The sequence below is a fragment of the Pseudorca crassidens genome, chromosome X (assembly GCF_039906515.1).
Source record: "Pseudorca crassidens isolate mPseCra1 chromosome X, mPseCra1.hap1, whole genome shotgun sequence".
Lineage (NCBI taxonomy): Eukaryota > Metazoa > Chordata > Mammalia > Artiodactyla > Delphinidae > Pseudorca > Pseudorca crassidens.
The window spans coordinates 77,939,844-77,952,451 of record NC_090317.1 but is presented as its reverse complement, the minus strand read 5'-3'; the positions used below and the strand labels follow the sequence as shown (position 1 = coordinate 77,952,451).

The following is a 12,608-nucleotide window of genomic DNA, read 5'->3' as shown; positions in this document are numbered from 1 at the left end:
AAGAGACAAAGAAGGACACTACATAATGACCAAGGGATCGATCCAAGAGGAAGATATAACAATTGTAAATATTTATGCACCCAACATAGGTGCACCTCAATGCATAAGGCAAATACTGACAACCATAAAAGGGGAAATCGACAGTAACATATTCATAGTAGGGGACTTTAACACCCCACTTTCACCAATGGACAGATCATCCAAAATGAAAATAAATAAGGAAACACAAGCTTTAAATGATACATTAAACAAGATGGCCTTAATTGATATTTATAGGACACTCCATCCAAAAACAACAGAATACACATTTTTCTCAAGTGCTCATGGAACATTCTCCAGGATAGACCATATCTTGGGTCACAAATCAAGCCTTGGTAAATTTAAGAAAATTGAAATTGTATCAAGTATCTTTTCCAACCACAACACTATGAGACTCGATATCAATTACAGGAGAAGATCTGAAAAAAATACAAACACATGGAGGGTAAACAATACACTACTTAATAACGAAGTGATCACTGAAGAAATCAAAGAGGAAATCAAAAAATACCTAGAAACAAATGACAATGGAGACACGACAACTCAAAATCTATGGGATGCAGCAAAAGCAGTTCTAAGAGGGAAGTTTATAGCAATACAATCTTACCTTAAGAAACAGGAAACATCTCGAATAAACAACATAACCTTGCACCTAAAGCAATTAGAGAAAGAAGAACAAAAAAACCCCAAAGTTAGCAGGAGGAAAGAAATCATAAAAATCAGATCAGAAATAAATGAAAAAGAAATGAAGGAAACGATAGCAAAGATCAATAAAACTAAAAGCTGGTTCTTTGAAAGGATAAACAAAATTGATAAACCATTAGCCAGACTCATCAAGAAAAAAAGGGAGAAGACTCAAATCAATAGAATTAGAAATGAAAAAGGAGAAGTAAGAGCTGACACTGCAGAAATACAAAAGATCATGAGAGATTACTACAAGGAACTCTATGCCAATAAAATGGACAACCTGGAAGAAATGGACAAATTCTTAGAAAGGCACAACCTGCCAAGACTGAATCAGGAAGAAATAGAAAATATGAACAGACCAATCACAAGCCCTGAAATTGAAACTGTGATTAAAAATCTTCCAACAAGCAAAAGCCCAGGACCAGATGGCTTCACAGGCGAATTCTATCAAACATTTAGAGAAGAGCTATCACCTATCCTTCTCAGACTCTTCCAAAATATAGCAGAGGGACGAACACTCCCCAACTCATTCTACGAGGCCACCATCACCCTGATACCAAAACCAGACAAGGATGTCACAAAGAAAGAAAACTACAGGCCAATATCACTGATGAACATAGATGCAAAGATCCTCAACAAAATACTAGCAAACAGAATCCAACAGCACATTAAACGGATCATACACCATGATCAAGTGGGGTTTATTCCAGGAATGCAAGGATTCTTCAATATACGCAACTCAATCAACGTGATACACCATATTAACAAATTGAAGGAGAAAAACCATATGATCATCTCAATAGATGCAGTGAAAGCTTTTGACAAAATTCAACACCAATTTATGATAAAAACCCTGCAGAAAGTAGGCATAGAGGGAACTTACCTCAACATAATAAAGGCCATATATGACAAACCCACAGCCAACATCGTCTTCAATAGTGAAAAACTGAAAGCATTTCCACTAAGATCAGGAACAAGACAAGGTTGCCCACTCTCACCACTCTTATTCAACATAGTTTTGGAAGTTTTAGCCACAGCAATCAGAGAAGAAAAGGAAATAAAAGGAATCCAAATCAGAAAAGAAGAAGTAAAGCTGTCACTGTTTGCAGATGACATGATACTATACATAGAGAATCCTAAAGATGCTACCAGAAAACTACTAGAGCTAATCAATGAATTTGGTAAAGTAGCAGGATACCAAATTAATGCACAGAAATCTCTGGCATTCCTATACACTAAGGATGAAAAATCTGAAAGTGAAATCAAGAAAACACTCCCATTTACCATTGCAACAAAAAGAATAAAATACCTAGGAATAAACCTACCTAAGGAGACAAAAGACCTGTATGCAGAAAATTATAAGACACTGATGAAAGAAATTAAAGATGATACAAATAGATGGAGAGATAAACCATGTTCTTGGATTGGAAGAATCAACATTGTGAATATGACTCTACTACCGAAAGCAATCTACAGATTCAATGCAATCCCTATCAAACTACCACTGGCATTTTTCACAGAACTAGAACAAAAAATTTCACAATTTGTATGGAAACACAAAAAACCCCGTATAGCCAAAGCAATCTTGAGAACGAAAAATGGAGCTGGAGGAATCAGGCTTCCTGACTTCAGACTATACTACAAAGCTACAGTAATCAAGACAGTATGGTACTGGCACAAAAACAGAAATATAGATCAATGGAACAGGATAGAAAGCCCAGAGATAAACCCACGCACATATGGTCACCTTATCTTTGACAAAGGAGGCAGAAATGTACAGTGGAGAAAGGACAGCCTCTTCAATAAGTGGTGCTGGGAAAACTGGACAGCTACATGTAAAAGTATGAGATTAGATCACTCCTTAACACCATACACAAAAATAAGCTCAAAATGGATTAAAGACCTAAATGTAAGGCCAGAAACTATCAAACTCTTAGAGGAAAACATAGGCAGAACACTCTATGACATAAATCACAGCAAGATCCTTTTTGACCCACCTCCTAGAGAAATGGAAACAAAAACAAAAGTAAACAAATGGGACCTAATGAAACTTAAAAGCTTTTGCGCAGCAAAGGAAACCATAAAGAAGACCAAAAGACAACCCTCAGAATGGGAGAAAATATTTGCAAATGAAGTAACTGACAAAGGATTAATCTCCAAAATTTATAAGCAGCTCATGCAGCTTAATAACAAAAAAACAAACAACCCAATCCAAAAATGGGCAGAAGACCTAAATAGACATTTCTCCAAAGAAGATATACAGAGTGCCAACAAACACATGAAAGAATGCTCAACATCATTAATCATTAGAGAAATGCAAATCAAAACTACAATGAGATATCATCTCACACCAGTCAGAATGGCCATCATCAAAAAATCTAGAAACAATAAATGCTGGAGAGGGTGTGGAGAAAAGGGAACCCTCTTACACTGTTGGTGGGAATGTAAATTGATACAGCCACTGTGGAGAACAGTATGGAGGTTCCTTAAAAAGCTACAAATAGAACTACCATATGACCCAGCAATCCCACTACTGGGCATATACCCTGAGAAAACCATAATTCAAAAAGAGTCATGTACCAAAATGTTCATTGCAGCTCTATTTACAATAGCCCAGAGATGGAAACAACCTGTGCCCATCATCGGATGAATAGATAAAGAATATGTGGCACATATATACAATGGAATATTACTCAGCCATAAAAAGAGACGAAATTGAGCTATTTGTAATGAGGTGGCTAGACCTAGAGTCTGTCATACAGAGTGAAGTAAGTCAGAAAGAGAGAGACAAATACCGTATGCTAACACATATATATGGAATTTAAGAAAAAAAATGTCATGAAGTACCTAGGGGTGAAACAGGAATAAAGACACAGACTTACTAGAGAATGGACTTGAGGCTATGGGGAGGGGGAAGGGTAAACGGTGACAAAGCGATAAAGAGGCATGGACATGTATACACTACCAAACGTAAGGTAGATAGCTAGTGGGAAGCAGCCGCATAGCACAGGGAGATCAGCTTGGTGCTTTGTGACCGCCTGGAGGGGTGGGATAGAGAGGGTGGGAGAGAGGGAGACGCAAGCGGGAGGAGATATGGGAATATATGTATATATATAACTGATTCATTTTGTTGTGAAGCTGAAACTAACATACCATTGTAAAGCAATTATACTCCAATAAAGATGTTATAAAAAAATAAAAAAAATAAAAACCAAAAAAAAAAAAAAACCACAGTCCATCTCCTTTCCTTCTTCAGCAGGTGATATCTGATCTAGGGGTTGTTTGATGTGTTACAATTTAACATAGATGCTTTTCAGTTTGACAGGCTCTGCCTGTTAAGATACCTACTAGCCAGTTGTTCCCAATGTCCTTCCTCAGGCTGATGGGGTCTGCTGCCACAGGCTCCATTTTTATGGCTTTTAGTATCTCTGAATCTGTGGTCACTTGCCAGTTCAATGTCTGGCCTCTGCTGCTGACTCTTTACATGGGACTTGGCTCCCAAGCTTTTTGGACTTTCCCTACCTTCTGATACTCAGGGCTAATATTCAGGAAGTTCAAACCTGTACCAGCTTTTAAATATTGAAGTCTTCCTATACCAGCTGGTAAATAGTCACTGCCCTAATCTCCCTACATAACCCCAACTGCCCTAGTCCCTCACCTGGAACCCCTAAGCCCTCCTAGAATCCAGCAACTAAAGGGGTAATGTTTCTAGAACCTTGTTTCAGCATCACAGGCCTATATTCATTCAGATACTTTGGGGCCATTGCTATACATGTTGTTAAATATTTTGAATATTACTCCTATGTGTGCCCAATCTTTTACAATATACTTGACTACTTGGGATCCTGTCTTGTCCCTAGCTGTCTTGGTTCTAGTATCAGGCCTTAAGATCTCCAAATTTTTGCATTCAAAGCCCAGTTTTGGGGTTCAAGATTTCGTAGTCTATATAAGGAATTCTAGGCAGGTGAGAAGTCCTTGAGAATTTGATGGTCCACTTGCTGCCTATAAAAATCATACTATGCCCAATTATAAACCTATCCAAGGGTTATCCAGGCTGAGATTTTAGAAAATCAGAGGTTGGCTTACTATCAGATGGATCAATTTAAGTGTAGACTCTGTTCCATACTAATTGTGTAACATTAGATGAGTCACTCAATTTTGTGAGTCTCAGTTACCTTGTCTATAAAATTGAGATAATGCTATTATAATAGGGTTATTATATGAAACAAATTAATTGATCTAACAAATACTGAGGTCCTACTATGCGGCAGTAATTGTTCCAGGTCCTTGCTCCTCAAAGTGTCGTCCATATCGACAGTATTGACATCACAGAATACCAGTCCCACCGCTTAATCAGAATCTTCATTTTAACAAAAATATCAATAGACATTAAAGTTTGAGAAGCACTGATCTAAACAGACCACGTTCCTCGAATATAGACATGATCATTCCTAGAGAAAACACCTGTTTGAAGGAGTAGACATTTTGGTTTTGGTGTCCTGGAACCATGGAGTTAGAATAAAAATGAAGGTCAGAGAGCCCTGAAGAGTAGAAATCATGGTTCAGATGTTTGCTGGAGCTAAGCAGGAGCTACTAGGCAGGTGCTATGTCCCTAGAAAACAGCAGGTGCACCCAGCTCCAGTTGATTGTTGCAAGGTGGAAATGCCAGCCTAGGGATGCTAAACCTGATTTTTCAAGAGAAGCTAGAAAGCCAGAGGTCCACAGAGAAGGGCACAAGCTCTTTCAGGTGGATCTCAAATTCTTTCACTTCTACCTAGAGATCTCTATCATCTTGCTATTCAATGCATGGTCTGTGGATGAACAGTATCTGCATCACCTGGGAGCCTGTTAGAAATTCTGAATTTCAGGCCCCATTTCAGACCTTCTGAATCAGAATCTAAATTTAAACAAGATTCCCCAGGTAACTTTTACACACAAAGTCTGAGATGCATGATTTAGCTGCTGGAAATATAATAGTGAACAAGGCCTTTTGTTCTCATGGACCTTACATACTAGTGGGACAAGATATACAATAGAACTGTAAACTAGTGTATAAACAAGGGTAGTTTTGATGGTGATAAATACTATGAAGAAAATAAAATGTCCAGGATGGCTTCTTTCCTCACATGGATGGTGTTTAATCTGGGGCCATAGACAAACTAGAAGGATCCAAAATGGGATGGCTAGAAACACTGGCTTGGCATGTCTCTCTTCATGTGACTTCTCCACATGGCTAACATGGGCTTCTTCATAGCATGGTGATCTTAGGGTAATCATACATCTTACATGGTGGTTAGCTCCACCCAGAATAAGCATTCTAATAGACCGGTGAGGCAACTCATTAGTCCAACAGAAACTGAGGACCTACTCTGTGCAAAGCACTATTCCAGGCCCTTGCTACAAATATTCTTCTGATGTAGCCTCAGAAGTTATACAGCATCACTTCTGTCACATTCTATTAGTTACAAGGGAGGTACAGGACCATTCCAAATTTAAAGAGATAAGCTATACAAGAATACGAAAAATGAAGCAGTGTGATTCCTTGGGGAGTCATCTTTGGACACTGACTACCACAGGAGGTAACATCTGAGCTGAGACCTGAATAGAGCAAAGTTGCCAACCATGCAAAATTCTCGGCAAAAACACTTCAGGTGGAAGAAACAGCCTGTAAAGGCCCTGAGACAGGAGAGAGCTTGAAATATCCAAGAGATATAAGGAGGACAATGTTATTAGAGCAAAGTGCATGGAAGGAAGAGTCATAGAAAATAAAACTGGAGAGGTAGGCAGGAGCCATAATATAGGTGAGAAGTTCATATTTTACTCTAATCACCATGGGAAGGATTGGAGGGTTTAAAGCATGGAAGTATTAAAAGATAACCTGAGGCATATTACAAACTTTGAGTTTATTTGAACAAAAATCATTTGGAATCAGACAGTGCCAAACTGAAAATGGTTAGGAGTGTTCCACGAACAGGAGCTAAAGGAAAGACTTTATAGAGAAAAGGCAGGCAGATGCAAAGAAGAAAACCCATTATTTACTTGGCTATAGTTTAAGCAGTTGCATTACTTAACTGTTTGTGATGGGTTGTCCTTAGGTTTTAATTTGTTAACCTTGAGACATTACAGGCTTAGGTTTTGGTTTGTTTACACAGACGCCTAAGGCATTCAATCCATCTCTGTTTAATGGCTTTCTTATTTAACTAATTTAACAATTTCTCTGTTTTGGTCACCCTATCAGACATGACAGATTGACCAAATATTTGGTATTAGCACTACTCTCAGTCACCATCAGGGTTAAGTTGTTCTTGCCTCATAATTGTTTTTGCTGCTCATCTTGCTTCTGTTTCTCCAAGTGCAGTGAGACCATCTGATGTACTGGTGATGGCTGCAAATATATATTTAATACACTTGAAAGAACATAGCACTCCAGGGAGACTACAGTGATAACTATAAGGAGGAAAAAAATCAAGAGACTGAAATATGATCCTTAGTCAGGGACCCCATGGACCAAACAAATTTGTATCAAATAAAGAATGTACCTGAAGAGGAAGTAACCTGTTTTAGTCAAGTGTCTTGTTTGCTAACTTCTTATATTTGTTGTCATACCATAGCTGTTGATTCAGGTACAGTGGGAGGTATTTACTATGGCACAGACTCCTGCTTGTTCAGCTAATAAGTAATCTAAAGCAATTTTATTATCTAAAACCTTCTGAGCAAGAAAGCCTGGGAATTTTTTCTGTGCGTCTATGACCTTAGTGGTAGATTCAGTAATAGAGTTGCCAGAATTAATATATATTATCTTCCCAAGCATTAACAGAAAGGAAAAATAAAGTAGCAAAAAGGCAAAAGGAATAAAGTTTTCAACTAGATGAAGATATTGATCTGTAATCTTGGGAGATCTTGTCCACCACAAGATGTTGTCTGCTTCTGGGGAGGAAGCTCTCTGGTCAATTTTAATTTTAGGTCTCCAGCTGGTGTGCAGTTGCAAGAGTCTGGAGGAGCCTTTTTAAATTGGGACATGTGGTCCTGAGGTTCAAAGCCTTAAAGTTTGGCTGCCCTCTGGATAGTGAGGATGACCTCATATGGCCCCGTGTATAATAGCAAGTTTCAAGGAGAGTCTTCATCCTTAATGATTCCAAGACAGAAGGTTGGGGAAAAATTGGAAACATTAGTCTGAAGAGTCCTAAACAGATATTTGAGGAAATAAGAAAAATTTAGTATCCAGTCCAGTTTACAGGTAGATAACAAAACCTCAAAGACAATGAACAGGACTAGAAATTAATACCCACAAGAGTGTGCTATAGTTTTCCATTGAAACATAACTTTTCTTTCTACAGTAACACCCATTTCTACCAAAGATAATCCAAATTCTGGAGGCATAAGGTAGGGGGGAAAAGTAAATGTCTCAATTCTGTTTACAAAGGTATACCTTACCAAATATCTCTAAGTTATATATAGCTTAGAAAAAAGATAAAAATGTTTTCCTTAAATGTGGAAAACCAAAACTTTAAAGAACCAGCAATGTTTCAAATAAAAAGTCATTAAAAATGATAATCATCCTCATCAGTTCAAGATATCCCATGTTATTAATTCTTGTTCTGCCTGAATCCAGTTTTTCATTTTTATTTCTTTGTGTTTAAAAAAATTTTTTTTAGTTTTATACAATTTTTAAAGGTTACACTTCATTTACAGTTATTACAAAATATTGACTATATTCCCCATGTTGTACAACACATTCTTGAGCTTATCTTACACCAACACGTTTGTTCCTCCCACTCCCCCACTCCTATATTGCCCATCCCCCTTCCCCACTGAAAACCACTAGTTTGTGAGTCTGCTTCTTTTTTACTATATTCACCAGTTGGTTGTGTTTTTTAGATTCCACATATAAATGATATCATACAGTATTTATCTATCACCATCTGATGTATTTCACTTAGCTTAATGCCCTCCAAGTCTATCCATGTTGCTGCAAATGACAAAATTTTGTTCTTTTTTATGGCTGAGTAGTATTCCATTGTATATATATACCACTTCTTCTTTATCATTCATCTGTTGATGAACACTTAGGTTGTTTCCATGTCTTAGAAATTGAAACTAATGCTGCAATAAACATTGGGATGCATGCATCTTTTCAGATTAATATTTTTGTTTTTTTCAGGTATATACCCAGTAGCAGAATTGCTGGATCATATCAATTTTTAGTTTTTTGAGAAACCTCCATACTGTTTTCCACAGTGGCCAATTCACATTCTCACTGACAGTGTAGGAGGGTGCCCTTTACTTCACATCCTCACCAACATTTTTAATTTGTGGTCTTTCTGATGATAGCAGTTCTGAGAGATGTGAGGTGATATCTCATTGTGGTTTGATTTGCTTTTCTCTGATGACTGGCAATGTTGAGAATATTTTCTTGTGCCTGTTGGCCATCCGTATTTCCTCTTTGGAAAAGTGTCTATTGTTCTTCTGCCCATTTTTTAATTGGGTGGTGTGCTTTTTGATGTTGAGTGGTATGAGCTGTTTATATATTTTGAATATTAATTCCTTAGAAGTTATATTATTTGCAAATATTTTCTCCCATTGAGTAGGCTGTCTTTTTGATTTGTTGATGCTTTCCTTTGCCATTCAAAAGAGTATTAGTTTAATTAGGTCCTATTTGATTCTTTTTGCCTTTATTTCCATTACTCGAGGAGACGTATCCAAAAATCATACCTGCAGTTTATTTTTTTATTTTATTTTATTTTTCTTTACTTCTTTATTGGAGTATAATTGTTTTACAATGGTGTGTTAGTTTCTGCTTTATAACAAAGTGAATCAGTTATACATATACATATGTTCCCATATCTCTTGCCTCTTGCGTCTCCCTCCCTCCCACCCTCCCTATCCCACCCCTCCAGGCGGTCACAAAACACCGAGCTGATCTCCCTGTGCTATGCGGCTGCTTCCCACTAGCTATCTACCTTACGTTTGGGAGTGTATACATGTCCATGCCTCTCTCTCGCTTTGTCACAGCTTGCCCTTCCCCCTCCCCATAGCCTCAAGTCCATTCTCTAGTAGGTCTCTGTCTTTATTCCTGTCTTACCCCTAGGTTCTTCACGACATTTTTTCCTTAAATTCCATATATATGAGTTAGCATATGGTATTTGTCTTTCTCTTTCTGACTTACTTCACTATGTATGACAGACTCAAGGTCTATTCACTTCATTACAAATAGCTCAATTTCGTTTTTTTTAAAGCTGAGTAATATTCCATTGTATATATGTGCCACATCTTCTTTATCCATTCATCCAATGATGGACACTTAGGTTGTTTCCATCTCTGGCCTATTGTAAATAGAGCTGCAATGAACATTTTCGCACATGACTCTTTTTGAATTACGGTTTTGTCAGGGTACGTGCCCAGTAGTGGGATTGCTGGGTCATATGGTAGTTCTATTTGTACTTTGTAAGGAACCTCTATACTGTTCTCCACAGTGGCTGTATCAATTTACATTCCCACCAGCAGTGCAAGAGGGTTCCCTTTTCTCCACACCCTCTCCAGCATTTATTGTTTCTAGATTTTTTTGATGATGGCCATTCTGAATGGTGTGAGAGGATATCTCATTGTAGTTTTGGTTTGCATTTCTCTAATGATTAATGCTGTTGAGCATTCCTTCATGGGTTTGTTGGCAGTCTGTATATCTTCTTTGGAGAAACGTCTATTTAGATCTTCTGCCCATTCTTGGATTAAGTTGTTTGGTTTTATGTTATTGAGTTGAATGAGCTGCTTATAAATATTAGATTAATCCTTTGTCAGTTGCTTCATTTGCAAATATTTTCTCTCATTCTGAGGGTTGTCTTTTGGTCTTGTTTATGGTTTCCTTTGCTGTGCAAAAGCTTTAGTTTCATTAGGTCCCATTTGTTTATTTTTGTTTTTTTTCCATTTCTCTAGGAGGTGGGTCAAAAAGGATCTTGCTGTAATTTATGTCATAGAGTGTTCTGCCTAGGTTTTCCTCTAAGAGTTTGAAAGTTTCTGGCCTTACATTTAGGTCTTTAATCCATTTTGAGCTTATTTTTGTTTATGGTGTTAGGGAGTGATCTAATCTCATACTTTTACATGTACCTGTCCAGTTTCCCCAGCACCATTTATTGAAGAGGCTGCCGTTTCTCCACTGTACATTCCTGCCTCCTTTATCAAAGATAAGGTGACCATATGTGTGTTGGTTTATCTCTGGGCTTTCTATCCTGTTCCATTGATCTATCTTTCTGTTTTTGTGCCAGTACCATACTGTCTTTTTTTTTTATATATTTATTTTACTTTTTATTGAAGTATAGTTGATTTACAATGTTAATTTCTGCTGTACAGCAAAGTGACTCAGACACATATATACATTCCTTTTTATATTCTTTTCCATTATGGTTTATCGAGTATATTAAATATAGTTCCCCATGCTATACAGTGTTATTATTATTAAATTTTTGTAGGAAATGACCAAGTGCACTCCTGGACACTCGTCACCAGCCAAGCCTTAGATACCGCGTGGAGAGTAGGAAAGGGGTCAGTGACACTGGCAGTTTCATTTCTGGTGGGCACCCTCTGCTACTTCAGAAGGCTACATTTATATTTAGGGCACCGGCTGAAAAGGTATGTGGCTATGTCATCTTTAATTTTCAAAAATGCCCTTGCTGTTTAAAATAGAATTTTGATATTATCGTTCCCTTATCTTTTAGGTGGATTGGATATCTGCAGAGGAGATTCAAAAGTAAATATTTTCATGCATATGTTTCCTTATTTTTAAAGTGCAGAGAGGGTTCAAGAAGGGAAAGGAAAGGGAAAATTCACCACCTTGTATCTTTGATTTGGTCCAGGGAACCTCAGTGTGGAGGCAGAAGTTGATTTACTCAGTTATTGTGCAAGAGAATGGAAAGGAGAGACACCCCATGCCAAGCTGATGAGGAAGGTGTGTCTGTTTATACAGCTCGTGGTGGGTGGAGAATTTGTGTGTAAAAATCGGGAAACACGCATTCCATTCTGCTTTACGAAATGTGGCACCAAGAACAACTGTGGCTCTAATTAAAAGCCAAAGAGCTGCTAGACATTGCCTTCAGGCCTTTCACCTAGAGCTAGTGCCTTCGAGGACTTGAGTAAATTAGGCCCGTAATTTCAGGACACTTGAGCGTTGTACCCTTTTCAGCTCCCTGCTGACCAAGCCTATGAACACATCTGCACATGCAGTGGAGACTTCTGTCCTTGAAGGGATTCAGGCACCTTGACATAAAACATTTTGAGGATTTTTAGAACTTTCCATCAGACCAATCTTGGTAAATATTCCCAGCAGTGCTGTCCAACCTTGTCACTAGATATTCAGTCAGCCCTGGACCAGAAGGCTCTGTAGAACAGCCAGAAGTGCATGCCATATGTCTGCACTGGAAGACCATAGAATGCACTTTAGGAAACAAGAGCTCAGCGTGGAATGAGTGTGGTTCAAAGCCAGCGTGGATGAGTGGACCACATGTGGGACATTCAAGTTATATTCCTATCCGGTGTCTCTGGAGAAAATACCACTCTCTTCAAGTCTCGGCTTTTGTCCACTGCTCAGGGTGTGCATGGACTTCCTTTGGGTGCTGGCTTCTCTGTTGGACCGAACTTCATGGGAAGGACCCCAGGGCTAGGTGATGAGAAGCAGCTGGTGTAAACTGACGGTGGGGGTGAAGACCTGAAAAGCTGCGTGAATGTTCTGGAACTTCCCGTATGTGATTCCAAGTAGACACATTTATGACTCCCTGGTAATTAATGACCCACTATCCGCCAGCCACTTCTCTTCACAGGAGCATTCTAACTGTTTCTCAGCATCCAGCCATACGTTGGGTCCCTCTATGCAACTGCAGGCAACCTCAGTTCCA

The 12,608-nt window shown here is 38.4% G+C and overlaps 1 long non-coding RNA gene across 1 annotated transcript; it reads left to right on the top strand.

The window, feature by feature from the left end:
* Positions 1 to 11,029: 11,029 nt before the first annotated feature.
* Positions 11,030 to 11,733, top strand: LOC137217502 (uncharacterized). The gene is made up of 3 exons (XR_010940119.1): positions 11,030 to 11,349; positions 11,436 to 11,467; positions 11,574 to 11,733. It is a non-coding gene; the product is annotated as an uncharacterized lncRNA (long non-coding RNA).
* Positions 11,734 to 12,608: the final 875 nt, after the last annotated feature.